This window comes from Trachypithecus francoisi, unplaced genomic scaffold (assembly GCF_009764315.1).
Source record: "Trachypithecus francoisi isolate TF-2019V2 unplaced genomic scaffold, Tfra_2.0 Lachesis_group7, whole genome shotgun sequence".
Taxonomy (NCBI): domain Eukaryota; kingdom Metazoa; phylum Chordata; class Mammalia; order Primates; family Cercopithecidae; genus Trachypithecus; species Trachypithecus francoisi.
In genome coordinates, this window is record NW_022681472.1 from 7,299,876 (window position 1) to 7,319,466 (window position 19,591).

General features: G+C 37.5%; 1 protein-coding gene and 1 long non-coding RNA gene across 3 annotated transcripts in view; both read right to left on the reverse strand.

Annotated features, from left to right (window-relative positions):
* The window catches only part of ST18 (ST18 C2H2C-type zinc finger transcription factor), a 146,438-nt gene that overhangs the window by 119,269 nt on the left and 7,578 nt on the right, over positions 1 to 19,591 (reverse strand). For both annotated transcript variants that reach the window (XM_033203630.1, XM_033203629.1), the window contains exon 2: positions 2,733 to 2,778. The gene's annotated coding sequence lies outside the window, so the exon portion shown is untranslated. The remainder of the gene's footprint in view (positions 1 to 2,732; positions 2,779 to 19,591) is intronic.
* LOC117079607 overlaps positions 2,733 to 19,591 on the reverse strand; it is a 196,536-nt gene continuing 179,677 nt past the window's right edge. Inside the window, exon 3 of the long non-coding RNA XR_004435510.1 lies at positions 2,733 to 2,778. This is a non-coding gene — a long non-coding RNA (uncharacterized LOC117079607). The remainder of the gene's footprint in view (positions 2,779 to 19,591) is intronic.

The following is a 19,591-nucleotide window of genomic DNA, read 5'->3' on the forward strand; positions in this document are numbered from 1 at the left end:
GCACAATTCTTGTTCTCAAGAGTTCAAACCAGGAAGTTGAATATTCTGATATTATGTGCAAGGTATTATTACAGAGGGAGGCAGAAGGAACAATGGGAACACAGACTTAGACCAGACTGGAAAAGCTTCCAGAAGATGATGATTCCTGAAAAATTCATCCCTAGAGAGATTCAGAGAACTATGACTAGGATAAAGCAATGTCCCCAAAGACCAATTGAAAGGACACCAATGGTTGAAATTGTTCTTAACTTTGTTAAACAATGAATTAAAGCCATATTTTTATATAGTTATAAGAGGGTCAGAGACTTGATGGTCAAATTAGATACCTAAAATGAAATGTTTTGAATTTGATGATTTCATTTCTACATTTCAAAGGAACTTTTTCTTTTAGCGTCAGAACTGCAAGATCTGTCTGCTGAAATGTGATTTGTCATTCATATTGTGGTTGACAGCATCGCCCAGAATTCTGTATTCCAATAGTGTTTTGATGGCACTCTCATCTTGATGACTATGTTCTGCCTGATATTAGCTTGTCTAGGTCCAGTTTCCCTTCCCTGGGCTGGTATGGGTTCATGGAAGCAAAGGGCTCTATTGTTGACCTTTTGATGCAACATAATTTTGTGGCTATAATAGGTGCTCAATTCATTATTATTGAATTGAATTGAAATAAGTGAAAAATAACACTTTTCAGATGCTTGAGATAATTGTTAATTGGATTTCAATACAAAACAACCCAGATATTTTAGCATCTGAAATACTATAGATTTTATCTGTTTGATTGCCATGCCAGTTAAGAAGAATTTACAATTTTGTCTTCTCTTATGAGCTCCCATATGCAGCTCCCAACATGCAAAGGAGAGCAAGTGTGAAGTGTAATAGATTTTACGGTCAGATTTTTTCAAATGTCTACTTTTATCTCATTTACATGAAAAGTTATGGTTTATGATTTAAATGAGTCCTTTTGCAGGAATAAAAGTCAAATGTAAAATAGAAATCATAGTCATATTTTTCCAGATTTGGAAAGAAAACTATATAGGAAGATCTTCAACTCATTTAAACTATAACACAGTCCCTAGTTCTTAGACTTCACTTTTCTCACTTATATTTTCCAGACTGGCCTGACTATTGTGCACCTACATTTATTTTAAGCAATGTATGTTCATATATTCATACTGATGACTTTTGTATGGAACAGAAAATGGCACTCACCATAAGTAAAGACAAAACCAATTTTTTTTTAATCAAAATGATGAGGCAACACAGTATTTTCTAAATAAATACATCTCACCTTTACCAAACTCACAGAGTGATAGGCATTCTTGTGAGAATTTGTATGTGCTTTCTTACTTAGTCATCTTAGCATGTCTATGGTGAAGTATTATTGATGTTACATATGAGAAAAGGGAAGGAAATTGAGCTCACCACCTTACCCGGGGTTCACACAGGTAGAAAGAGGTAGAACCAGGATTCACATGGCCACCATCTGCTTTCAAACACTAGGCTCGGCATTCTTTGACTGTCAGGTCTCTGCAGCAGAGACCTGGCCTTCTGTCCCTCAATGTTCCATTCCACTCAGCCATGCTCAGGTAAACGTGGACTCACTAAAAAGTCCAATAAAGCGTGTACTCATTGGTACCTTGGGTGACACAGGTATTGCATTTACAAATATATCATATAAAGAATTTCTGGGGAAGAAGGGTGTCACAAAGTAGAAAACAGAACTCTCTTGAGTTGGCAATAACCATCATTCTAATTGACAAAATCAATATTCCAATTCTTACAGACTACCAATTTTAGCCTCTCAAGAACATTTTCTCTTTACTCAAATACAGGAATTTACTCATGGGATTTAGATTGCCAGCTGCAAAATATGTCCCATCTATTGGGGGCTTATTTTATGTATTAGTTTTCTATTGCTGCTGTAACAAATTTTTACAAGTTTGATGGCTTAAAAAGGCAGAAAGGTGTTATCTTACAGTTTTAGAGGTCCAAATTCTGGTATGGTCTCACCAGACTAAAACCAAGTTAAGCAACATTCCATTCTGGAGGTTCCAAGGGAGAATGCATTTCCTCACTCATTGGGCTGTTGGTGGAATCCAGTCCCTTGCTGTTGTAGCACTGAGTTCCCTGTTTTCTTGCAGGCTGTAAACTGAGAGCCATTCCCAGCTTCCATAGCCCATTCCTTTTTCGGTGAATGGCCTGCTTCCTCCATTTTCAATGCCAGCAATGCTGGGTAATGTTGAGTCCCACTCATATCTCATCTCCCCAGCTCATTCCTTGGCCTTTTTCTGAAGGACCATGTGATTAGTTGGCCTTTTTTAGATAAACAGGATAATCTCAAAGGTCTTCATTAAATCACATCCCTTTTGTCATGCAAGATAACATATTCACAGATTTCAGGGATTTCAGGGATATTTTGGGGGGAGGATACTTTATCCTGTCTACCACATTTTTAAATCATACATGTTAATTCTAAATGTCTTACATATTAATGCCCCTAATATCAGACATATGAAGTTATGAATTAGGATGATCAGGTATAAACACTCCTCAAAAATCTATATGAATATAACCCAAATTACCATGAGGATACCAACAGAAACCAAAGCAAGCATCTTTTCTGGTCCTCTAAAATGAAGTTCCTTAACTTCTCAGGTTTTTGATGGATGTTGAAAAGTTGGAGATTCTTTTTCTTTGGGGGAAAAGTGTATTTTTAAATAGATTTTACTTACCTTCCCTAAAAGCTACTGGATCTGAACTGGAGAGTTTCCATCACTCCTGAGGAAAAGCATCGGAGGAGGAAAAATGGAAAGAAAAACAAAAAAAAAAAAAAACATAATTAAATGGTATTTATCTACAGCTTATTAACTGTATAAAACAATCCTTTCAAGTAATTTCCATGCTGACTATTAGAATATGGGTTAAGGTATTACCGATCTTCAATAGTCAAACAATATTCATTTGAAAGAACTCTGCCTTAATGAGAAAAACAGGTGTCTACTGTTATCAGAAAATGCTTTTTAGATTTGAGCCCTTTTGTTCATAAGTACATTTGAGAACCTTTTCTAGGGACACACCTGAGAGTGAAAGTGAATTATCAATGACAGTCTTTTCTGGAAAAAAAAAAAAAAAGAATCAGTGGTTTAACACTAATTTCTAATCAGATCCTACAGAAAGGAACAGCCCGCACGGCAGCTGTACTTTTCCCAGGGTTAATTACCTTTCACTGCTCTCTACTAATGAGTCAGCTGTTCCTGTCATTGCACACTACACTGGTTCATCTGGAACTCTAGCTGTGGACAAACACAGGAGTGACAGTCCCATTTACATACGGGGTGGGGGCATATTGTGTAAAGATTTCAAAGGGATTTTTTAAAAAAATCCTTTAATTCTCATGTGTTTCCATGCTAAAAATATTTTTTACAAAGAAGGTTGTACTTGGTCAGCTACTGTTCTTCCTCCCAGGTCCCCGGGTTCACCACTAGTAGATATAAAACAGTGCCGAATCCTTGGAAAGAGGCGAACTTCACCATCTCCACAGAAAGCTTTGTCTCACTGATGCCTTGACACCAGAACAATCACCCTATAGGGTGGAAGGATAGCCTCAAAAGTTTGCAACTTCTACCACTAGTAAAAAGACTTCTGGAAAAATTCATACTGCAGAAAATTTGATTCAAGGTAAAAAAACAACCTAAAAGAAAAAGATCCCCAAAATATCTTAGCATTGCTTGTACATGAAAAGTGAATTAGAAAATTGCAAGTTCCACACACAAAAAAGTTGGACTTGAAAGCTATGTTTTGACCTAATATGTCTAGATCACTGTGGGAAATTATATATATGTATGTGTATGTATGCATATATATACAGTTTATTACCCAGATAATAGCTCTTCTATCCATATAGTGGCTCTGCTTTCCATCCCACAATGCAGACACAGTGGGCCCTTACATATTTTTTATCGTGGCAACCAGAAGTTTAAGCATCTCTTCCCTCCTTTTAATTCCAGAGGTAACTGAGAGGGATGTCCAAACAGTAAGCATACACTGAGTTCCACTTTCTTAGCTTCCAGAATGCCTCTGAGTAAAGGATACCGTCTCACTGGTAAGTTCCTCACTCTAAATCTTAAAATTTTAGAACAGTGGCTCTCAGACATTAATATGCATCAGAATCACCTGGGTAGCTTTTTTTTTTTTTTTTTTTTTTTTGATGGAGTCTTGCTCTGTGGCCAGGCTGGAGCGCAGTGGCATAATCTCGGCTCACCACAACCTCTGCCTCCCGGGTTCAAGCGATTCTTCTGCCTCAGCCACATGAGTAGCTGGGACTACAGGTGCATGCCACCACGCCCAGTGAATTTTTGTATTTTTAGTAGAAACGGGGTTTCATCATGTTGGCCAGGATGGTCTTGATCTCTTGACCTCGTGATCTGCCCGCCTCGGCCTCCCAAAGTGCTGGGATTACAGGCGTGAGCCGCAGTGCCCGGCCGGGTGGCTTCTTAAGTGGCACGTTCTGGTGCCAACACTCTGAGGTTCTCACAAGGGTCCAGGTGCTCCTGCTGCTCCACGGACTGCACTGAACAGCAAAGTGTCAGAGCAGTGGCTCTGGATCATCAACGACATCAGAATCTCCTGGATGGCTTGTGAAAGCCCAGGCTATGCATTCCGTAGATCCGTGGTGGGACATGAGAATGTGCATTTCTAAGTTCCCAGATGATGCTGGTGCTGATAAGTTTGCAGACCATACTTTGAAAACTACTTCTTAGGTATTCAATATTAAATGTGTTGAAGAATCCCAACCCCCAAAAGCTAAATATACCCACACAGAGCAGAAGCGCTTCCACTTTATTTTTGAGCTATTTATTTGCTCTGGTTTTAATACTCTACGATAGAAAGGAACAGATAAAAAGTGAATGTTCTGGCCCATCATTGAAATACAGATCCACTTTATAGCTTATTGAACTTGATCTTCCCTTCAGATGAAGCCATTCATGTCAAGAAAGAAACAGCAATTATGTACTTCTTCATTCAAGGTGCCATTATCAAATATAAGCTCACAAATTACAAATCTAAGAGTTTGCACAATATTTAAACTTGCCAAAAGCAAATAAAATATGGGAATGAATTAATTACAAATCATCTTATAAAAACAAATTTAAATGTCAAGCAAAGATGCAAATCTCCTTGAGACATTCAATATTTTTATCAGCCCTAGTAAATTCTGACTTACTTTCCAAATGGTGCAACGAGTTTCTTATATATAGTGGTATATGAGGTGTTCTTTGTTGATCATTGCTATTTTGAAGAACACATTATCCTGAAAACTTCTTGGAGGATGGAAACATTTTAGTCTAATACTAAAAATATATTTGCATTGCTGTTCACGTAAATATCTCTGTGATAAATCTGTTACAAGGGTATTTTGCAATATTGTTCACAGGAATACATATTTCAGGAAGAAGGAAATAATAAGATAAATTATAGAATAAAACATCTGCTGAATATCTTTCAGTAAAGAGATGGAGGGTGCTTCTCTAAGCAGCAAGTCATTCACCAAGCAGAAGTTAGGTGCTTTAGCAGTGATCTGCTCAGTTCAGAAAGGACTAGTTAGTGTTCTAAACATGAACTTATCAACTAGTTCTCCAGTAAAGCTGGGAGAATGTAAGCACATGAGAAAGATTTTAAGAGAATCAGTGCCCCTTCTGAATTCTCACTGCTACCTACTTGTTTTTGCTGTTCCACAGATATTTATTTTAAAAAGCTACTTTAAAATATCAGTCTCATCTAAATACAAGAGGATAATAATATCACAAACAAAAAAACGTGATTAATAGCAGTGTAACTAACCCTCTTGGTATAGAACACTATTATTTAATTAATTCATTAATTTATGTACTCAAATCTTCATTAAGCACCTATTCTTCTGGAGAATGTTTGTATAAACCAGTGGAGTCCTCAGTGAGTGGAGAGGGGTGTATAGTGAATGCCACTCTAATAGTGAATCTATTTCTGTTGCATAAATCAAAGAGATAATAAAATAAGAATCTCCCTGCAGATGTGGAGGCCAAATTTATTTCTTGATAACATGGGAGAACAATCTGATAAGTTTGACAAAAACTCTACCCTAGGAGTACATCAGGGTGTGTAGTTTGAGTGAAGAAGAATTCCTAAACCTACAGATCTAGGATGGACATACACTCTGTTGTCATGGTGTGAACCTGATTGTGAATGTCAAGATCCTAGTTGATCCTTCTCTCCTTGGATGGCTTTCAAGAGTTACAATGATTCAGACTAAATAAGTGCCTCTGGTTATTTGAACATCTGATTGATAGTTGTCTCCCATGACCAATGAGAGGTCAGTACAGTTTATATCAGGTGTTTTGTCCAATGCTTATCCAATTTAAGTCATTATTTTCATTGGCTTTCACCAGCCAATTGGCTTCTCTCTAGATCACAGTGTCTCATTAGCTGTGGCAAATTACTGAGGGAATCTGACCTTTTTGGTTTTCTTTTTAAAGTAAATTAAATTTAATCGAATTTGTTATTGGATATTGACACATTATAACTATATGTTTATGGAATACAAAGTGATGTGTAGATAGAATGCAGAATCATTGAATCAAGCTAATTTGCACATTCATCACCTCAAATATTTATCATTGATTCCTCTTGCCTAACTGAAACATTGCACCTTTGACCAACATCTCACCAATCCCTACTACCCCAACCTCTGGTAACCACCATTCTGTTCCCTGACGCTATGTCCAGTCCTTCTTAGTTTTCTGTCCAAGGTAACAGATTATGTATTTTTTGGCTATGTTAAATTTTTCCAAAAAAATAGCATGCACAGGCATTCCCAAAAAATGCCTTAGAAGAACTACAGAATCCCAGCCTTTAAAGATCTAATTTATACAAGGTGCTTTCAAAGTGAATGACAACCACCAAGGAAAACAGTGTGAAGATTTCTTAAAGAACTAAAAGTAGAATTACCAAACTCGGCTCACTGCAATCTCCGCCCCCCGGGTTCAAGTGATTCTCCTGCCTCAGCCTCCTGAGTAGCTAGGACTACAGATGCCTGCCACCACGCCCTAATTTTTTGTATTTTTGGTAGAGACAGGATTTCGCCATCTTGGCCAGGCTGGTCTTGAACTCCTGACCTCGTAATCCATCCGCCTCGGCCTCCCAAAGTGCTGTCATGAGCCGCCACGCCCTGCCAGAACTACCGTTTGATCCAGCAACCCCACTACTGGGTATCCACCCAGAGGAAAAAAGTCATTATACCAAAAAGATACTTGCACACGCATGTTTGCAGCAGCACAATTCGCAATTGCAAAAAATGTGAAACCAATCCAAATGTCCATCAATCAACAACTGGATAAAGAAACTGTGGGGGGTGTGTGTGTGTGTGTGTGTATGTGTGTGTCAGCCATAAAAAGGAATGAATTAATGGCATTCTCAGCAACCTGGATGGGATTGGAGACCATTAGTCTAAGTGAAGTAACTCAGGAATGGGAAACCAAACATTGTATGTTCTCACACCTAAGTGGGAGCTAAGGTACAAGGATGTAAAGGAATAAGAATGATATAATGGACTTTAGGGACTTGGGGGAAAGGGTGGGAAGAGGGTGAGGAATAAAAGACTACAAATTGGATTCAGTGTATACTGCTTGGGTGATGGGTGCACCAAAATCTCACAAATCACCACTAAAGAATTTATTCATGTAACCAAGTATCACCTGTTCCCCAAAAACCTATGGAAATAAAAAGTTTTAAAAGCAATAAGCATTAATAAAAAAAAGACAGATGAATGCCACTTAAAAAATACATAAAAATAAAAAAAGAATGCTCCTTAAAGGAAATTCTTGCCTTGTGGTAAACTAGATGAACTAGAGTTCATCTCCTGAACTTCTCCTGCCCCACACCTGGTCTCTGGGTTCCAACAGGAAACCACACCTGCTCCTATGGTAGCCCCTAGCCCACAGCGGAGTCCTGATTCAGAGCTCATGGTCAGCTCCAGACTGGAAGCTCCTACAGGAAGGGCTCTTTTCTCTGCTTCTCTTTTGTAAGCAAGGTGCTCCTGAGGGCATGGCCTATTCACATGAGAACCAGCTGCTAATTGTTGTATTAAGAAAAAAGGGAAGTATGATGAGGCCCCTGATCCTGTGATTTGAATTTTAGGAAAACTATGGACCAAATATTTAGAGATAAAACAGTAAATATCCACAGCCTGTAGCAAAAAGTGATGCTGGTGAAAACATGCAGTTCCAATTCATTTGTAAGACTCATACATGTGAAGCTTAAACCAGGTAATTCTGTATTATTTGTTATATCTGAAAACTAGTGAAGTAGGAAATAATCTTATGAACAGTTTACTCATAAGTTGAGCTTAGTTTTACAAATTAAGAAAATACAAATGGATAAAAAGCCTATGCAGTATTACTATATCTTCGACATAAGAACAACTATCAGCTTTGGTGCAGGGGGAGGGGATATTAACACTGAAGGACCGCCACTGCCAGATCAATCATATGCTACAATTAAAGGAGTGATTGGCATATTAAAAATGCCGAAAGAAAATATTAAACGAAACTGAGTAGTTCTGAAAATACCGGGCAACAAATAAAAAGAAAATAGAAGAAATAAAATATTATTTATCATGACAATATAAATGAATATGCTAAGCAACATACTGATCTTGGATTAAATAGTGGCAGTGGTGGGAAGTAGAAAATAGCAGATGATGTTTTAAAATGGTCTAAAGGAGGCAACAAGTAAGCATGAATCAGAGGAGGCTTCCAGCAATTGCTGCAGTCACTATACATTGCCACTGACGAAGGCATTGGACTAGGCATTGCATAGTTATGGTATTTAAATCTCACCACAATCTAAGGAGGTTCACATTATTATTCCCAATTTAAGGTGAGCAAACTTAAGTCACTCTTTTAGTATGAGCTAGTATTCAGAACTGTATCTGGGCTGAACGCAGTGGCTCACGTCTGTAATCCTAACACCTTGGGAGGCCAAGGCGGGTGGATCTCTTGAGTTCAGGAGTTCAAGACCAACCTAGCCAACATGGTGAAACCCCGTCTCTACTAAAAATACAAACATTAGCTGGGCACGGTGGCAGGTGCCTGTAATCCCAGCTACTTGAGAGGTTGAGGCGGGAAAATCGCTTGAACCCAGGAGGTGGAGGTTGCAGTGAGCCGAGATGGCGCCACTGCACTCCAGACTGGGCAACAGAGTGAGACTCCCTTTCAAAACAAACAAAAAAAACCGATATCTGATGCCAACATTCTTTCTGCTGTGTAGCTCTAGCTAAGACGGCAGTGGAAGCAAGATACCTGAACATCTTTCTTTGAGAAAATCATAGAAAGACCCACAATGATAGGGTGGTCTCTTAGGGAATGTGAGCTTTTGTGCTGAATTAGACAGGAGATAGCCTGGATAGACTATTGGAACACCAGTCAAAAGAGCTAAGATAATGGGAACACTGAAATACGGTAAAAATCGTAAAACTGGTATGCTGCGGAGGACAGCAATAAATGACCTGGGAAATACTTTATGGATGATTGGAGACTGTGAGCACTGTCTGATTCAGCAGAGTTAGAACGGTGACACACTCTGTCTCTCAAGTAACACCAACCTACGTTCGAATCCTAACTCTGCTGTTCTGTGATTTCAGAACTGCAGTTACCTCCCTCACCATCAGGTTCCTCATCTGTTAAAAGGGACAAAGAGATCCTCCCTCTAGAGCTGCAAGGATCGCATGAGATGCCACGGGTAAAAAGCATGGTACACAGTGGACATTCAGTAAAATGCCATGATCCAAAAAGAGATCAGTCCCTAGGCAAAGCCCACAGGTATGTGGTCCACAATGAATGCCCCAATGTGGGCATGGCGAGGACTTGTGTTGATGAGAGTAATTAAATCTCTGAGGATTAAGCAGCTCATTTTCTTCAAGAGAACATGGAGTTAGTAGGATAACTCGTTAAGCATTCATTAAAAAATATTCATTTTTTCTATTATTCTATTATTTCTTTACACTAGATACTATTATCAATGCTTTATGTATATTAACTCAATCTGCATAACAAATGTATGAATCAGGAACTATTAATTATTTCCATCTTTAAAGTGAGGATATTGAAATGCAGAGCATCTCAGTGCTTGCCTGGGGTCACATAGCTCCTGAGGAGTAGCACTGGGATTGGACTCTTGCACTAAAGCCCATTTGTTTGATCAAAACAATCTATCATCATCACAAGATGGGTGATGGAGATGAAGGGATGGATAACACAGATATTATATTTCAGTGTGGGAGCCAAACTCAAAAACAAGGAAACAATAAATATGCAATGCAGTTGAAAGCAGTGATAAATGCAATGGGAAAATAATGTAGGCTAGAGGATGGGCCATTTCACATTGAGGCAGGAATGACCTTTGTTGACTGAAGAAAGGATGTAAGAACCATGTGCCATAGTGTAAACAGTTAAAGCCCTTGTATCTAGAATAAATAAAAAACCATTACAGCTCAATAATAAAAAGACAACCCAATCAAAAATGGGCAAAGGACTTGAATACACATTTCTACAAAGAAGAATGACCACTAAGCACATGAAAAGATGTTCAACATCATTAGTCATTAAGGAAATACAAATTAAAATCATGATGAGATACCACTGTGAACCCATTAAGATGGTTAAAATAAAAAAGACTGACAATAGCAAGTGTCGAAGAGGATGTGAAGAAATCCAGCCTTCACATGTTGCTAGTAGAAATGTAAAATGTTCAGCAACATTGAAAAATAGCTGGCAATTTCTCAAATGGTTAAACATAGAGTTACTATATAATCCAACAATTGACTTCTAGGTACATACCCAAGAAGAATGAAGACATGTGTCTACTTGAGAAATTGTACACAAATATTCATAACAGCATTATTCACAGTAACCAAAAATTGGAAACAATCCAAATGTCTATCAATCAATTAAAGGAAAACAAGAGGTGGTATGTCCAATCAGTGGAATATTATTCAGCAATAAAAAGGAATGAAGTACTAAATTAGTGCAACCTCTATGGAAAACAGTAAAGACATTTCTCAAAGAACTAAAAACAGAACTACCATTCAATCCAGGAATACCACCACTGGTATCTACCCAAAGGAAAAAAATCATTACACCAAAAAGATACCTGAACATGTATGTTTGTTGTAGTATTAGTCACAATAGCAAAGACATGAAATCCACCTAATTGTCCATCAATGGATGACTGGATGAAGAAAATGTGGCTTAAACACACATGTGCATATACATGTATACACCATGGAATACTACTCAACCATAGAAAAGAGTGAAACCATGTCCTTTGTAGCAAGATGAATGGAACTAGATGCCATTACTTTAAGGGAAGTAAGTTGGAAACAGAAAGTCAAATACCACATGTTCTCACTAATAAATAGGAACAATGTATGAACATGGACATAGAAAGTTGAATAATAGACATAGGAGACTCGGAAGGGTGGGAGGTGGGAGGAGGGTGAGGGATGAGAAATTACTTAATTGGTATAATGTACCCTATTTGGATGATGGTGACATTAAAAACTCAGACTTCTGTGCAATACATCCATGGTGAACCACTGTGCAATACATCCATGTAACAAAATTGCACTTGTACCTCCTATATCTATACCGATAAAAGGAATGAAGTACTTATATATGCTGAAACATGGATGAGCCTTGAAAACATGCCAAGTGAAAGAAGCCAGGCAAAAAGATCACATATTATGTGACTCTATTTATATGAAATGCCCGGAATAGGCAAATCTATAGAGACATAAAGTAGATGAGCTGTTGCGCAGGGCTGGGAGGACAATGATGCATCTTCCCTTTGGAAGGTGATAGATAAGGGGTGCAGAGTTTCTTTTTTGGGAAATAAAAATATTCTAAACTTGACCATGATGATGAATGCAAAACTCTGAATATACTAAAAACCATTAAACTGTATACTTGAAATGGGTAAATTGTATGGTATGTGAATTATATCTCAAGAAAGCTGTTAAGAAAACAGGTGGAACCATAGAGACCACAGTAAGATGCCTGCATGCTATTTTAAGAATGATAGGCAGTTCTTGGACAGCTTTGAGCGCTGGCATCGCACAGGGAAATCAGTTTTTGGACCATAGCAGTCAACTGGGTATGAGAAGATGAGCCTAGATGGGGTGGAGGTGGTAAAGGTGAAGAGAATGCAAGCAGTTGAAGTTCTAACTCCATTATAAAAAAGAAAAATACAAAAAAAAAAAAATCACCCCACAAATTAAGAACAGATGTGTATCAGCTGCCTGCTGTGATCCAAACGCATGACTTTCAACTCCCCAACATGTAGTCTCTATTAGAGAAGGCAAGCTCTTCCTTCTCTCACGCCTCCGACTTTTTCTCTATAGGACCCCGGATGGGGAGAACAGTTTCCATTTCCCAACCCTAATCCCCTTGTTTGAGACAGGATCTCACTCTCTCACCCAGACTGGAGTGCAGTGGCATGCTCATGGCTCACTGCAGCCTTGACCTCCCTGGCTCAAGCAATCCTCCCACCTCAGCCTCCTGACTAGCTGGGACCACAAGCACATGCCACCACACCTGGCTAATTTCTGTATTTTTTTGTAGAGACAGAGTTTTGTCATTTTGTCCAGGCTAGTCTCGAACTCCTGGGCTCAAGTGATCCACGCACCTCGGCCTCCCAAAGTGCTGTAATTACAGGCGTGAGCCACCAAGCCCAGCCTCTATTTTCCCTTTAGCCTTTCTAATTGCATGAATTGTTTAAGACTGTTTCAAATCCAAGAGAAAAATCGCTAGCTTTTCTGGTTCTCATTAGTTTTTTAGTTTTCTAAGTTTTTATGCCAATATCAATGATATATAATTGATGTATGATAATATAAAACTTAAGTGTTAGATAGAATGTTTTCTTTTTAATTATACTCTGTAAATATAAAAATTAACAAAAACCAACATATTAAAGGAAATTGTAGTTTAAAATCATTTCACACTGAGTCTACAGAATTTTGCTACCTCATTTTACAGAAAATTTTGAGACTATTAATTCTGAATAGTCTTAACATCTTATCTGTAGGCTTATAAAGGTGTCTTAATCTGTGTGCATTCCTCCTTTCTTCTGGTTTTAGAGGAAGAAAAGAGATCTTCTCCTTCTTTCTAAGGATGGGTTCTTTACTGGGCTCACTTTACATTTGTTTCCTACTTCATCTACTTTTTCTTTCTTCTGTATCTGAGAACTTTTCTGTCTTCTTATCTCTCCTGGTTCTTTCTCCTCAGCATAGAAACACATTTATTCTTTATATATTACTACCTCTGTTTTTCAGGGTCAAACTTCTTAATAGTCCCAGAGGCTTACTTTCTTTTCTTACCTTGCTTTCACTACACAACTCATGGACTGCTATCTGGCACATCTAATGGTGCCGGATCAGTCTATTTTCAGAGCAACTCACATGATTGCTCAGTCTTTTCCTAAATAAGCCGTTTATGTCTCTGGCTTATGTCTCACTCTGTATATTCTCCTTGGAAACCACATCCAAAAGTGTATCTCTTCATCCCAGGTCTCACTCCTGAATTTCAGATCCACTAATCAACTGTACATTCAATGTCACCACCCGGTTGTCTTTCATTCAATATGTACAAGAAAGGACCCATTACTTTTCCCTCTAAACAACCTCTTCCTTCCGAATCTCCTAACTTGGCTAACCATTCATCTGGTAATCCAAGCCAGATACCTGTCATTTATGAGTCTTTACCAGTTTTCAAAACTATGTCCTGAGCTTGCCTCTTGCATAGGACAGGTCCTACTGTACTGTGATTGCCATTTGCTCCTGTCACCTGCATTGGAATAAGTTCCTTGAGTACTTAAGTCTGCATTCTCACTTCTTGATTCAGTTTCTGGAAACTAGTCAATGTTCAATACGTTTGTTGAATGGATGGATTCAAGACTCCTTAAATGGCTCTTCCATAAAAATCTTCCTTGATGCTACCTTTAAACAAAGGTGGTCCTTCTATTCTTTAAGACAGAACTTAATTTTTTAGAGGAAAATAGAATTGGCCAAGCCTGGTGAAGATGCTCTGGCCCCACATACGTTAAGGCTGAGTAATATAGTGAAACCGGATGTGGCCACAGCCTATTCTGTCTTTGTAGAGGGTGCTGTGCAAGTCTGTCCTAGCATGTGAACAACAACCCAGACAAGGTTGGCAGCTTTGCCTACGTATCACTTTCTTCTACTGTGGCTCATAAGGTTATTAGGGGCAGATGCTGTGGCTCATATTCACTGTCTACACTTCTGATACTTTTAGGCCTGTAAATATTTCTTAGTCAACTGATTGCACAGAACCTAAATAACTTGCACACAATTTTCTAGCTCTGATAGTTAACGTTTTTTACTTCACTGTCTTGGAAACTTTAGTACATGAAAAATACAAACATCATTCTAAATCATATTCAGCTGGAATAAAATATCTTAATCTCCTATGAACATGATGTGACATCTACCTAGGAGGAGCTATAATAATGTAATTGAAACTCTTCCTTCTTTTTTTTCCATTAGAGGCACAAAACTGGGGAAATTCTTCATTTCTACATGCTTTCTTTTATAAAAGCAAACATGTACACATTTCTCAGTATGTTAAAGTTTCTCCACTAGGTATTGAGAAGAATAAAATGATTTTAAATACAGTTTCTCTTCCAAGTGATTTTTGTCAACCCTCAATAACTTGACTCTTTTTACTTATTAGTACACTTTCAACATGGCATTTTTCAAAAGACTAAAAAATGCTTGCAGATTAATCTATAAGTTAAGGAAACTATACAAGCATTGTAACAGTAACTGCCTAATTAAGATCTAAAATACAAAATAAATATTACAGTGTGTCTAAACATATTAGCAACCTGTAATCTATCTTTTCAAATATTTTTTAAAGCAATTGAGCCTTCTTTCAAGTGCAATCTTAGTGACAAGCCCATAGAGTAAAAGCACAGAGTCAGACTGTTGGGTGGCTGCACACCTGCTCTGGGGGCTATGGTGCCTGAGGCTGAATCCAGTCTCTGACCAAGCAGCCCCGGCATCACAGACAAATTGCATGGCTCTCCATGGTGCAGTTTTCTCCATGATAAACAGGGGATGCTAGCTGACCTTATCTTATAGACTGTTGCTTTGGTGACGTTGTGAGAATAAAAAGAATTAATTAATATAAAGTACTTAGGTAGCCAGGCACTGTGGCTCATGCCTGTAATCCCAGCAGTTTGCGAGGCCGAGGCAGGCTGATCACTTGAGGTCAGCAGTTGAAGACCAGCCTGGCCAACATGGCAAAACCCCATGATTTAGTAGAGGTTTAATAGAAACCTCTACTAAAAATACAAAAACTAGCTGGGGGTGGTGGCAGGCACCTGTAATCCCAGCTACTCAGGCGGGAGGCTGAGGCAGATTTATTTGAATCCCAGAGGCAGAGGTTGTAATGAGCCGAGATCACGCCATTGCACTCCAGCCAGGGCGACAATAGTGAGACACCGCCTCAAAAAAAAATGTACTTAGAAAAGTGGTTGGCTCTATGTCTGTGTTATTATTATTATTATTGGACAAAAATGTTTTCTGCTTGACACTAAAATACTCAGAGGAAGAATTCAATTACCAGATATTTCTATGTATCTATGTTTATATTCATAGAGCTAAGATTTCTGGCTATTTGGCCAAATGTTGAACTTTGGATCTAATGTGTAGCATCAGAGCTGAAGCTCCTGTGATTCTCAGAACAGGCTACTTCTGATATCAAGGTTAATTGGTGTGCTAAATATACATATCTTACAGAGGTATCATGAGTGCTTCTGCAGTGTTTGAATTATTTTTCAAATTCATAGGATGTTTTAAATTTTAAAAAGCTCATGGAGTTATAGAATTTGGGGGATGTAAAGGGCTCCAGGGGTTCCCTAGCATGACTCTTAATGTGACAGATCTTATTAATAAGAAAAATAAAGCAACTTGTCAAGTCACTTCATCAGGATCATTCAACTACTTAATGATATTTAACTATGACTGGAACCCAGGTGTACTTGGGACTCAGCGTAATTTGACACTATATTGCTGACACAGGTTTTTCTTCTCTATTCTGTTCCCAGAGACACTGTATTCTAAGGAGAGATTAAGGGAAAGGGTTTGGGGAACAGTCAGATTTGGGCTCAATCTGGGTTCAAGGCTAGCGACATAAGGAAGGGCATCTTCACATCTCTAGTCAGTTGCTTCATTTGCAAAAATAGGACACTAATGGAATTACTATAAGCATTAAATTACATAATGCATCTAAAGAACTTGACACAATGCCTGGCCCAGTGTAAGCACTTCACAAATGTTAAGGATCATTATTATAATTATTGTCACATATATCACCGTGGTTCTGAACAAATTATATGTACAATGTTGGTACCAAAAGTTCTTTTTCTCATTTGCCAAACCCTAAGACATATTTCTTCAGTCAATGATTTTCCACAGGGTGGCAGGGAGTGGGTGTGAAAGAGTGAAAGAGAGAGAGAGAGCTGTGCATGTGCATGTTTCCATTATTTGACAAAGTCAGGTAGCCCTGGATCCTATGGCTTCTTCAATTCCCCTCAGCTTACTTGCGGTCCCTGTGATAATGGCTTGTGTGCTAACCCTAATATGCAAAACCTGACCCTTGGATCCTCCAGTTGACAAGATTTGATTATGGAAGTAACATTCCCAAGGAAGTAGGGCATCGGTTATGGAACTTCACCAAACTTCAAATGTTTACAGTAGTAAAGACAGGCCATGATGAGACTGAATGGGAAACCTGGTCAGTACATGATTTATACCAAGATAAAAATGCTTGGAAATTTGACCTTTAAACCAAAAGGTCTGTATCATCAGCTGTAGCTGTTTTACAATCTGAAATCGAAAGCTGGAAGGGTCTTCAATTGAATGTGAGTATTTCAGAAAAATAAATACCAGTGGGATATTCTATTAGTTCTGAAAGTCTAGGTGAAATATATCTAATTTACCTGTGAAAACCAATGTAAGCAATATCTGGAAGAGTTTTCTTGTTTGCTCATTTTGTTTAGAGTTGGAACCTGCCTTTCAGGAATGAAATGACAGAGCTATAATCCCTAGCAAAAAAATTCCCGAATACATCATAGAAACTAGGATAATCCTTCATGAAGTCAGAAGCAAAAAAAAAAAAAAAAAAGAAAACAGGAAATAACTTCCTCTACCATTAAAATAACCACAGCATCCACTCCTATCCCCATTCTTCCATTTCCTCAGGTCTGACATTCTGCAGATGACCGCCCTTATTTGTCCCTACATGTTTTCCAAAATATAAAAGTGAAATAGAGTCCCAAGGGCACTGTACTTGAAAGGTTATGAGAGTTAGAGAATTTTAACCATGCCTGCCAAACCAGCAGATGGCTTGTGATTATAATTATATGCATCAATAAAACGAATAATCTTTACAAAATTTGAATTTCTACTAAAGTAAGGGATTTAGTAAGCAGATGCAACAGAATGCATTTTCTTTAACCCTTTTGGTAGACACTGGTGTCTTTCACACACAAAAAAGATCCAGGACTGCGTAGAGAGTAGGTTGTGTACTCTAATTTTTGCCCCTTTCTAGAGTAGTCATATTGTCAGCCTCAATCTTTTCCTGATTTCATTTACTTCATGAACATATTTCAACCTCACCTCATTTTCACCCTTCAGAATAGAAATGTTAAGACTAATTCTCTACCATTGTTTGATATTTGAAAGAAAATTTAAAAGAGGTAAATACTTTCATTCTAATTCATACCAAGTATACTATAGAAACAAAAGAGCAAACAGTGGACACATCTTTCTATCTGATGGTATTCTTTTACAAATTAGATTTTCAATAACACTTTTTTGTTTTCATATTCTATTTAATCTACATTCCAGGAATGAAAGTACTCTTTATTCTATTTAAATAATTAACCATTTCCTTTCAGTTTGCTTCTGCCTGTCATTATAAGTAAGGGCAACTAAGTTTTATCTCATGCCAAGCATGAATTCACTCATATTGAAATTGGATATATATATGACACATCTGAAAAAAAGGATGTGGTGAGGTTTACATACTGGCCTTCTGCCATGTTTCCTTCATGAAGGAACCTCAGAATTTAGGGAATTAAGTTAAGCTAGCTTTGTTTACTTTCAAATCTTGGAAGGAGTAGAGAAAATGTACCATAAAAATTTTCATGCTTTTTTTTTTATAAAATAGTAATGGAAATATTTTTATAGAATTACCAAGTGTAACTCTTCATTAGAATAGTATCAATTAATATACATTTCACCCAGCATACCAACAAATATAATATTTAAGAATATTTGGAGAACCTATATTTAGTGCAGATATCTCTAGCACCTTCAAAGTTAGTTGCACTATATAAATCAAAAAAAATTAAAACAGTCTGATCTAAAATGCTCCTATAGTATTGAAGTTAACTACACTTAATAGTGTAAATAAGTTACTAATAAAACTTTAAAGGTATTGACATTTTTGCAGGTCAATGCAATTTACCTATGGACACAAGAGATACGAGATCAGAAATTCTCAGCAACAAAATTCTTTCAACTTACAACTTAAATATATACATCAAACCCTATCAGAACAAATGTTCTGACAAGTTAAACCAAAAGAGTAATAAGTTTTTGCCTAAAAATTTATAAATTTGATGTAACATTTGACAACACTACATTCAAATACTCATAAAGAAATTCAGATATCTCTTGAGTTCACTGGAATGGAATTTTATCTCCTAAGATTAAATATTCAGCAATTAACTGGGTTCAAGATTCTTTACATAGGTGATGAAAATAAATAAAGTAAAATATTTTTCAATTATAACATCCTTAAAGAGGGAAAACTTAAACCAAATTCAATGTATCAATTAAAAGAAACAATCTAAGTCAAAAAACTTACGAAGTAAATCCCAAAGGGGCAAAAAAATTAAAAAAAAAAAAAAAAAAAACAGAAAGAAGAAAACCCCATAATCTTAAGAGTTAAAGACCTATGCTGTAAATACTTAAGTTATATATGTTTCCTTTTTAAATTCAATGAAATTAAATATTTCTGCTTATAGGGAGTTTAAGTGGAAGAGTAATAAAATTTTTAGGTATACTTTTGTTAGCTACTAATAAAACTCTGCATAATAAGCCAATTTAATCATATATGCTTAATATATGTTTAGAATTTTTAACATGTTACCTTAGTCTTGATATGAGCACGCAGACACATAAAATGGAATTGTCACAATGCTTCAGGGACACTCACAAAATTGGGGGCTCTGGAAGTGAAAATACGAGAAAGAGTTCTGTACTGGTATGAGCGAATGCACAGGCGGTGTGTGACATGACATTGGCACGTCCACTCGCTGCCTCAAACCGCAAGTGAAAGTTAAAAACACCAAACACGATATGCCAGGGGCATTAGGTAGATGATGTTACTTAATTTTCACATAAGTTATAAGGCAACATTTATCTCCCATCACTCTTGCTCCCATCTAACAGACCAGGAAACCGAGGCCC